Source organism: Canis aureus, chromosome 9 (genome assembly GCF_053574225.1).
Source record: "Canis aureus isolate CA01 chromosome 9, VMU_Caureus_v.1.0, whole genome shotgun sequence".
NCBI classification, from domain to species: Eukaryota; Metazoa; Chordata; class Mammalia; order Carnivora; family Canidae; genus Canis; species Canis aureus.
Window position 1 is genome coordinate 79,591,689 of NC_135619.1, and position 10,543 is coordinate 79,602,231.

General features: G+C 42.9%; 1 pseudogene across 1 annotated transcript in view; it reads right to left on the reverse strand.

Moving 5' to 3' along the window:
* LOC144319980 (immunoglobulin heavy variable 3-74 pseudogene) overlaps positions 1-10,316 on the reverse strand; it is a 215,062-nt pseudogene extending 204,746 nt beyond the window's left edge. The window contains exon 1 of the transcript XR_013385597.1: positions 10,211-10,316. The product of XR_013385597.1 is annotated as an immunoglobulin heavy variable 3-74 pseudogene (transcript). The remainder of the gene's footprint in view (positions 1-10,210) is intronic.
* Positions 10,317-10,543: the final 227 nt, after the last annotated feature.

The window sequence follows — 10,543 nt, forward strand, 5'->3', positions numbered from 1 at the left end:
TTCCTGAGGACACAGCATGTCCTATTAAGGAGCTTCCAAATCCTCATGGAACCCAGTCCTGCTCCACTGCATTCAGTCTCACACCCTGCACATATGAACTCATGGAAAGACTAAGAAATTATTTGAAAGGGGAAAGAAAAGTGGAGCCTCCTCCACAGATGTTTCTGCAGATATTCAGGCACCAGTTAAGAGTTGAACTCAGTAGACTAAAATTGTCTTCACATCCCTGATGCAGCTGGCTTTTGAGACGAGTGGAATTTCCTTTAAGATGGGATTAGAGCGCTAAGTAGGTACCAATAGCTTGTAAGGAGGAGACCAAGCAGAGACCCTTCAGGATGAAGGTGTTGGTCACCCTCTCAGGTAATGAGCTGTGACAAGGTGAAGGGTTGCTGAAATCAAAGAGTGTATGTAGTTGGTAGATGAAGAAGGAAGGTCAATTAACAATTTGTATTCTCGTTTGGTTACTAAAATGAGGATTGTAGGTGTCATGCATATTGCCTCCTTGTATTATTTCAGATCTTCTTTGCTAACATACACAAGGGGAGAGGAGTCACGATGTCAGACCTGCAAGGGATCCTGGGCTTGTGTCATCCCTGAACACAGCTGGATATTTATCAAATAATTCTGAGCTAACAAGAAATCAATTGGAGGATGAGAGAACAAAAAATGCTAGTCTTAAAAAAAATGCTAGTCTGCAAGTAGAAAATCGACATGTTTTGGAATGTAGGTGGTGTGGAGTGTTGTGTTGGGGAGATTTAGCTGTGGGGCTGGGACAGGGAAGGAAACTACTTCCTGAAGCTATTACAATTAGGATAAGGAGAAAAGAGGAAAATTGTTTAGACTTCATTTCGTTTTATGAGTTCATCATAGAAATCCACCCACTTGAGGTTATGGCTGGTTAAAGGTGCTTAGATTACATAGCAGGCTGGAATCTAAAACAATATTTTTATAGATACAACTGGGTTTGAACAAACATTGAAGACACTCAAGAATCACTTATTTTAGAGATAAAAGAAAAAAGCCATTGTCAGCCCAAAATTAAAACTGATATTACAGAAATGCTGTCCCAAATGCATGAAAAAAGAGGACGGATGAAACAACAGCATATTGGGGAAATAGAAGATAATATTGTAGAAAATCATGAAAGAACACTATAAGGAAACAAAGTAATTGTCCCCAAACGTAGACAGGGAACTCAGCGGCTTAGGATACAATAACATTCCTTTGATAAGAGGCCCATAAAATGAAGACCGAGAAATGGTGGCAGGTTTATTCAATGAAAGAATTCCTGAAAAGCCCCCTAATTGGAAGGACAGAGACCTCAACACCCAGGAAGCACAGATACTTTCATGAAATTCAACAAATTCGACCTTCTCCAAGGCATTTCATTTTCAAACTCACAAAATATGCAGGCAAAGAAGGAATTATGAAAGCAGGAAGGGAACTGCTGTCCTGACCTCACAGACATCAAACAGCATCTGGATGGTGGTGCTCAGACTCAGGTCCCAGAGGGTCAGCACATCCCCATCTTCTGGAAAGGTTGATAAATTATCATCCTTACACTAAAGTTCCACAATCTCCCATGCCCCTGCTCCCTGTTTAAAGTTTCTCCTCCGTGTCCACTGGGACTTGATCACAGAGTCTTAGGAGTGTCCACAGGTTCATCTTCCCTGCAGGAGGGAACATGTGAGAAATCCACCATTGATCCCATGGATGGAACCTATCAGGGACTTACCACAGCAAATGCAGCAGAAAAGACCAGATCATCAGGGCTTGAATTCTCGTGTCACCATTATCTTAGCCTGTGCCCTCTGCTGGAACATCGTACTTGGTCTGCATGGATTAAACAGCAGACACTCATTCCCACAGTCCTGGAGTCTGGGAAGCCTGAGGTCCAGGTGCAGGTAGATGTGGTGTCTAGAGAGTGCCCACGTCCTACCTCATCCTTTCCTCGAAAACTCACATTGGACCATGGGGCAGTGAGCTTTCCCAGTCCTGATGTATAAGGACCCTGGTCCTATCCTGAGGCTGCACCCTCCTGACCTAAGTCCTCCCCTAAGGCCACACCAACGCCTCCCATCACAAGGGCGTTAGGTTTCAACATGGGGAAGGTAGAGGTCACACACAGAGGGCTGATATCAGCACCTGAAGGATCAATGATTTATATCCTGGAAGTCGAAGGCTCCTCCATTCCAGCTCCTCACCCAGAGGATCCTCATAGATCCAGTGGAAGCTTCTGGTCCCTGCACAAGGACACACATGACCTTCAGAATCAGCTGATAACTTGGAGGGGGATAGATTCCACTTCACCTTCTGGGTGAGTCGTCAGTCCACTTTTATAACCACATCATAATTTTTGCCTCTTCTCTCTGATTATATTTCTCGTTTATCAGTACATCAGGTATTATTTCTTTTTGTGCATGGATTGTAGGTCCCTCTTTTAAAAATGACTTTATTCTTATATTCATGAGAGACACAGAGAGAGACAGGTAGAGACACAGGCAGAGGGAGAAGCAGGCACCATATGGGAGCTTGATGTGGTACTCGAAATTGGGCCTCCAGGATCATGGCCTTGGCTGAAGGCAAACGCTAAATGACTGAGCCAACCAGGGATGCCCGGATCCCTAGTCCTTGACATCATGGAGGTATTTGTATATTTCTCATATTTGGGGAAATAGTAAATAAGTGTAAGCAACTCTGTCTTCTGTGCATATGAAGTAGCTGTTTTCCTAAAGAATCTAAGTTTTCAAATCAGAAGCTGAATAGTTAAGAACAAATTCCTGGTCCAGAGAAGCTCCCTGGGGGAAACAGATCCTTGGAGAGGAAGCCCAGACCCTGACAAGAAACCTGCCCAGAACCTCCATCTGCACTGCTCCTGGGCCTTCAAGACAGAAGTAGTGAGGAGTTTGCACCACCTGGTGGTCCTGATCCCCTCCTACAGGGAGGTTTGTGTCTGGGCTCACACTGAGGTCCCCTCACTGTGTCCCTTGCACAGTTATACAGGGCCGTATCCTCAGCTCTCAGGCTGTTCATCTGCAGATACAGCGTGTTCTTGGCATTGTCTCTGGAAATGGTGAATCGGCCCTTCACAGCGTCTGCGTATTATGTGCTACTTCCATCACTGCTAATGTATCCGACCCACTGCAGCCCCTTCCTAGGAGCCTGGCGGACCCAGCTCATGGCATAGCTACTGAAGGTGAATCCAGAGGCCACACAGGACAGTCTCAGGGAATCCCCAGGCTTCACCAGGTCTCCGCCAGACTCCACCAGCTGCACCTCACCCTGGACACCTGCAGACACAAGACATCCTGGTCAAACAACTGTCCCACATCCCCTGTTTCTCTCACTCACTTTCACTCACAGACACAAGGTCTCTGGTTCTCTTTGAATTACCTTTTAAAATAGCGACAAGGAAAACCCAGCCGAGCACAGACTCCATGATGTTTTGTCTGTGTTGTGTCCTGATTCCTGAATCGGGTCACCTTGGGATCCTGGGGCTGGGGCTCCTCTCCCAGCTGCAGGGTCGGGACTGGGCTAGTTTAATCAGTGAAGGGAGGGCCCTATTTGCATGTTCTATGACTATATAACCAGCTCCAGACTTTCATTAGTGTATTTAAAAACCAGCACAAGTGTTGCACCACAATTCTATAGCAATTTGTGTAGATGGCTCTCTGACTACATGAAGTTCTAAGCACAGTTATTTTCAATTTTCTGGGTGCATTTCAAAAAACACATCAGAATAGGTTATTTTCTGGAGATATTTCATCTTGTTAGTAAATTTTAATCCTAAATATTTATTTAAGGTGGTAGTGTAAATTGGATTATTTTGTTAATTTTGTACATGTCATTTGTTGTTATTTTGTAGGAATATATCATTATTTTATTTGCTGATTTTATATACTGATTTTTTTGCTGAGCTCATGAGTTATTTCTACCAGTTTTTATGTGACGTTTTTTCATTGACTCTATTGACTTTGTCATAGGAATACTAATTTTTTTCTTTCCATGTTACTACGTTTTCTTTTTTTTTTATGTAGTTTTCTTGGTATGTTTACTGGTAGGTACTCCAGTCTGGGGCAGAAAGCATTTTCCTCTTGTCTTCAGGATGCATTGTCTGTTCTACTTATTTTACGTGCATCCTATGTTTATTGCAGCATTTTTTTCAATAAAAATTTATTTTTATTTGTGTTCAATTCGCCAACATACAGAATAACACCCAGTGCTCATCCTCTCAAGTGCTCCCCTCAGCGCCCGTCACCCATTTACCCCCACCCCCCGCCCTCATCCCCTTCCACAACCCCTAGTTCATTTCCCAGGTTTAGGAGTCTTCCATGTCCTTTCTCCCTTCCTGATATTTTCTACCCATTTCTTCTCCCTTCCCTTCTATTCCCTTTCACTATTATTTATATTCTCCAACTGAATGATACCATATAATGTTTGTCCTTCTCCGATTGACTTATTTCACTCAGCCATAATATGCTCCAGATCCATCCATGTTGAAGCAAATGGTGGTTATTTGTCATTTCTAATGGCTGAGTAATATTTCATTGTATACATAAACCACATCTTCTTTATCCATTCATCTTTCAATGGTATTTTTCATAACAAATGCAGCAGGAAATTTCAGTTTCAATTCAATTTCAATGTGTGCCTCTGATCAACCATAATTTTTGTTTTCTTAGATCAGTCCCCCTGACCATGTAGGCTACATTCAGGACTTCTGATCTATCACAAAATCTCGCCCATTCCACGTTTGTTTTTTTAATATTTTTTTATTTATTCAAGAGAGACAGAGAGAGAGAGAGAGTGAGAGAGAGAGAGAGATGCAGAGACACAGGCAGTGGGAAAACAGGCTCCATGCAGGGAGCCTGCTGTGGGACTCTATTCCTGATCTCCAGGATCAGGCCCTGGGCTGAGGATGGCACTAAATAGCTGACTCACCTGGGTACCCTCATTTCCATCTTTGAATAGAACATATGCACCAGGAAGACTGCAAGCAGAGCACTCCACACAAATGGCACCTGTGTCACGTCTACAGAGACATGGCCAATAGATGCTAATAATATATCTGTAATTCTAATCCTTTGTGAGCATCTGTGCCTTCCTGGAAGCCCCAACCTCACTGCTAGGAGGTGCATTGCTCCTTTTTGTCACTTGTTGGATGACCTTATGTGTATGTACTACACATGTCTATAATTACTTCCTGAAACTTAATATAATATTATTACAATACTCAATAGGCTTTACAAACACAAATGAGTCATTAGGATCCAGAATCAGAGTAGGGGTGAAAATAAGTTTATGATATTCTGAAACAAAACACCAGGATTCAAGGTTCACTTCCAACATATAAATCAGAAAGAATTCACCACACCATCTTTATTATAAGAAAATATGGGAGAGAGAAGTGAATATGTCATAAGATTAGGGGGACTCAGGGATTGTCACATCCCTGGAACAGCTGGATAGTTATTGAATCATTTCGAACACCCATGAAATCAATCAGAGTTGAAAAAACAACAGAAAGACTCCTAAAAGAATACTGAGCAGGTTTTGGAGTGTTGGAGCTGTCTACTGTTGACATTGGGGAGATACAACCATGGGGATGACAGCAGGAGGGAGGTTGCTTGCAGAAGCTACAGTCAAGGGCTTTAAGGACAAGAGAGGAACATATGAACTTATAGAATTCTACTCCTGCGGGGGACAGACCTGTCATGATGGTGTTCAAATGGAAAAATGGGGAAATTTCCTGTATCTAAGGACCCCCTGAGTGCCAAGAAGAAAAAGTGGCACTATGTGATGTATATTGAAGGAGGACTGGAACCTGAAGTCGTGTGAACATTGGGTCTGAGTGCAGGCATTGTTCTTTGTTTCCATCAACTGAACTCTGTGTGGTCCTGCGATTTCTATTCTGAAACCAGCAGGCAGAAACTAGACCCTTTCTCATGACAACCCCTCGGAGGACGAGCCTAGGTCTAAACTACAGGAGCCTTCCATATTGATGATTAGAGACCCATTCATGTGCCTGAGATAAACCAGCTCAGACACAGGTACGGTGAAGATGGAATTCAGAGGTAAACTGAGGACAGAAAGGGCTTGATGGCTGTCCTCTGAGGGCTCCCTGAAGACTCGGGGGTGCAAACATTCATTCCCAGCCTAGAGGTAGGAGACCGTGTTCATAACTGATCTCCAATACAGCCAGGAAGAGAGTCACAAAACCCCCAAAAGGTCTCAAAAATGTGGGATGTGAGCACCTACAGAGGAAAGAAAACCAGCAGCAAATGATAACAATCCATTGCCAACTGTACTGTGCATTTAGACATCCATGTAAGCCCAGCTCAGGTCCAGGGCTGCACACTGCAAGAGGAACACTGTGCTCCATCACTTGCTCCATCCTCTCACATCAATTTTCTGAGCATTAATTTCAGGGGACAGCTGTTATTTGTATAAATATTTATGAAATCATCAAAGCCAACCAATGCCCTGCTTCTGAGTATTCAGAGCTGCTCCCTTGCCTTGCTGACCATGAGTGGACTTACCTTCCTTGAAATAGATTCACAGTCATGTAATTTCACATGTTGACTATGAAATAGAATGGTAGAGCTGTTAGATATTGACATGACCAGGTCATGTTACCTGGTTGTTGCAAATTCCATGACAGAAATGATTGCATTTAAATAAAACGATGAGAATGGGTGACGGCACTGGGGGTTATTCTGTATGTTAGTAAATTGAACACCAATAAAAAATAAATTATAAATAAATAAATAAATAAATAAATAAATAAATAAATAAATCGATGAGGTAAATAAGTCATGTAAGACCCTTGAGGGGTTCCATTGAGGAAATCCTAAAGGGAAACTGATCTCATGTCCAGAGGGAGAGTCACAGATGCAGGTGGGTTTGAAATGAGGACACGGGGTACCAAATGTTCATCCAGTGACAAGGGACACACCTAACAGGCATCAGTACAACACAACCTTGTAAGCTGATGGTGAGACACAAATCCCACTGGGTCATCTCATCCTCATCTTCTGGGAATGTTATAAAAGAACATCCTTAAACTGAAGTTCCAAAGGGTCTGAGTATATCTGGCTCTGTTTATCATTGTTCTCCTTCTGTGTGTCCACTGAGACTTTTTGACAGTTACCTCTGGTTTGCACAGGTTAGTCCTAGTTGCAAGTGAGAAATGCACCCTTCACTGTGTGAGGGCAGTTAACTGATACTTCTCACAACAAATAAGGCAGGGCTATGCCAGAGCATCAATGTGTCCCTAATATCTCTATCTGTGCCATAAAAATCTTAGGATTATATGTTCATACTCTGTGAAAAATGTCCAGGATGATTTCACAAGGATTGCTTTGAATATGTAGAGGGTTATGAGCAGTATAGAGATTTTCACAGTATTTAATTTTGTTTTTGTTTTAAAGATTTATTTATTGATTCAGGAGAGTCACAGAGACAGATGCAGAGACATAGGCAGAGGGAGAAGTAGGCTCCCTTCCAAAAGCCTGATGCAGGACACCATCCCTGAACACCAGGGTCACAACCTGAGCCCATTGCAGACACTCAAACTCTGAGCAACACATGTGTCCTGACAATATACATTGTTCTAATCCATAGGCATGGAAGGTGTTCCCTCTTTGTGTCTTCTTCAATTTATTTCCTAAGTCATCAAACAGGTAGAAACATTTTGGGTAAAAAAAAAAAAGACAGAAACAGAACTACAGCTGGAGGGCATCACAATGTTTGTAGACCAGCTCTATTTTAAAGGCTTTATGATAAAAATAGCATGGTACTGGCAAAAACAACACATAGATCAATGGAGCAGAGCAGAGGGAGCAGAAAAGGACCCTCAACTCTATGGACAACTACTCCACAAGAAGAAAGAAAAAAATATCTAAGGAAGAAAGTCTCATCAATAAATGGATCTGAAAAAAAAAATTGGACAGCCACCGGCATTAGAATGAAAGTGGACCATTCAGCTACACCAAACACACAGAAAATCTCAAAATGGATGAAATTCCGAAATCTGAAGTAGTAATTCATCAAAATCCTAGAGGTGAATTCCGGTAGAAACTTTTTTTCCTCACCTGCAGCTACTGCTAGCAAGGCACCTCTCAAAAGACATAGGAAACAAAGGGAGAAATAAACTATTAGGACTTCATCAAGATAGAATCTGTACAACAATGCAACAGGCGACAATATGAAAGGAACCTACAGAATAGGACAAGATATTTCCTTAACAAAGGCAGCACCCAAAAAAACAATCAATCCAGTCATCAAATAGGTGGAATACATGAACAGGCATTCTTCAAAGAAGACTGACAAATGGCCAACAAGGAGATAAGAAAAATGATCCACATGACTTGTCATCACGGAAATACAAATGAAAATCACACTAAAATCCCACTTATACAACTCAGAATGGATAAAGCAACAAGGCCAGATACAATAAATATAAGGGAGGATATTGAGAAATTGGAACGCTCTTCCAGTATTGGTGGGAATTAAGGCATTTTGAGCCACACCAGAAAACAGAATGGAATATCCTGAAAAAGTGAGAATAGAGCCACTCCAGGACCCAACCATTGCCTTTAAGGGAATTTACACCAAAAACACAGATTGATTGATTGATTGATTGATTGATTGATTATATAAATTTATTTTTATTGGTGTCAATTTGCCAACATATAGAATAACACCCAGTGCTCATCCTGTCAAGTGCCCACCTCTGTGCCCGTCACCCAGTCACCCCCACCCCCACTGGTGGGATCTTGGCCTATTTGTATTATCATTTTAGGTTTCATGCTGCTTCCATATATTATCCATCTTGTTTTCCTGTGACTCAGGCATTTGGCTACTTAGAAGTACCATGTCTTTCTTTTGTCTTCCCAGTTTGATGCTTGTTTAGTGAACTTATTCCTCACACCATGTCCATTCTTTATTGCCTGATAGCTCCCTGATATTCCATCCCTGTTCATCTCCTCCAACCAAAGGATAAGAAATGAAACAATAACCCAGGAGTTCCCTCTTTTGATGCAGTTGGGACACTGACTCCACACAAGCCCATCGTGGAGCAGGACCGTCCCCACCACTGACCCACAACACACAACCTGAGCCAGTGTCCTTCCATGGCACCATCCAGGCATTTATGATGTAATGAGAGGCCTCCCTGGCTCCCAACGGATATGAAAGTGAAGGTGATAAAAGCTTATACTCTCATGATTGTGTGTGTGTGTGTGTGTGTGTGTGTGTGTGTGTGTGTGTGTGACCTCTGGGTCCACATCACTACCATGTCATGCTGGGAATCTCTCACACTCCCCAGACATTTTAACATTTTTATAGAACATCTCTTTTCTATTGTGTTCATTGGAGATTCCTCTATGCCGTGATGGTGCAAGACAGCATGTTAACTTGGGGTCCTGTGATCCACAGTGAGTGTCATTAGGACTCATGAAAATGTTCAGATAATGTGAATGGAGTTATTTGTAATTGATGAATATTTCTGTTCAGGAAATGTTAATTACAAGTAAGTGCAAGCACTATAGTTGAACTCTAATTCTCTATGAAGGAGGCTGAATAGGTAAACACACAATCAAGGGTTGAGAGGGGCTCCCTGGGGGAAATTACTCCATGGAGAGGAAGCCCATACCCCGACAGGAAACCTTCCCAGAACCTCCCTCTCCACCTGCTCATGGGCCTTCAAGATAGAAGTGGTGAGTAGTGTGCACCCCCTGGTGGTCCTGATCCCCTTCCACAGGGATGTTTGTGTCTGGGCTCACACCGAGGTCCCTTCACTGTGTCTGCACAGTAATACAGGGCCGTGTGCTCAGCTCTCAGGCTGTTCATCTGAAGATACAGCGTGTTCTTGGCGTTGTCTCTGGAGATGGTGAATCGGCCCTGCACAGCGTCTTTGTAACCTGTGCTACTTCCATCATAGCTAATATATGCAATACACTGCAGCCCTTTCCTGGAGTCTAATGGACCGAGCTCATGTCATAGTTACTGAAGGTGAATCCAGGGGCCACACAGGAGAGTCTCAGGGACCCCCCAGGCTTCACCAGGTCTCCCCCAGACTCCATCAGCTGCACCTCACCCTGGACACCTGCCGACACAAGACATCCTGGTCAAGAAACTGTCCCACATCCCCTGTTCTCTCACTCACCTCCACTCACAGACTCAAGGTCTCTTTTTCTCTATGAATTACCTTTTAAAATAGCGACAAGTAACACCCAGCTGAGCACATACTCCATGGTGCGTTGTCTGTGTTCTGTCCTGTTCCCTGAAGGGGATCACCTGGGGATCCTGGGTCTGGAGCTCATCTCCCAGCTGCAGGGTAGGGGCTGGGCTGGTTTAATCACTAGGGGGAGGGCTCTATTTATATGTCCTCTGATTATATAGTCACCTCCAGACCGCGATTCAATTCTTTATAAGTTATATACAAGCATTACTTCACAACTGTAGATCACTTTCTTTTGGTGATACAGTGGATTATGATGTTCTAATCCATCAACATATTTATCTTCGCCTTTGTGATTTT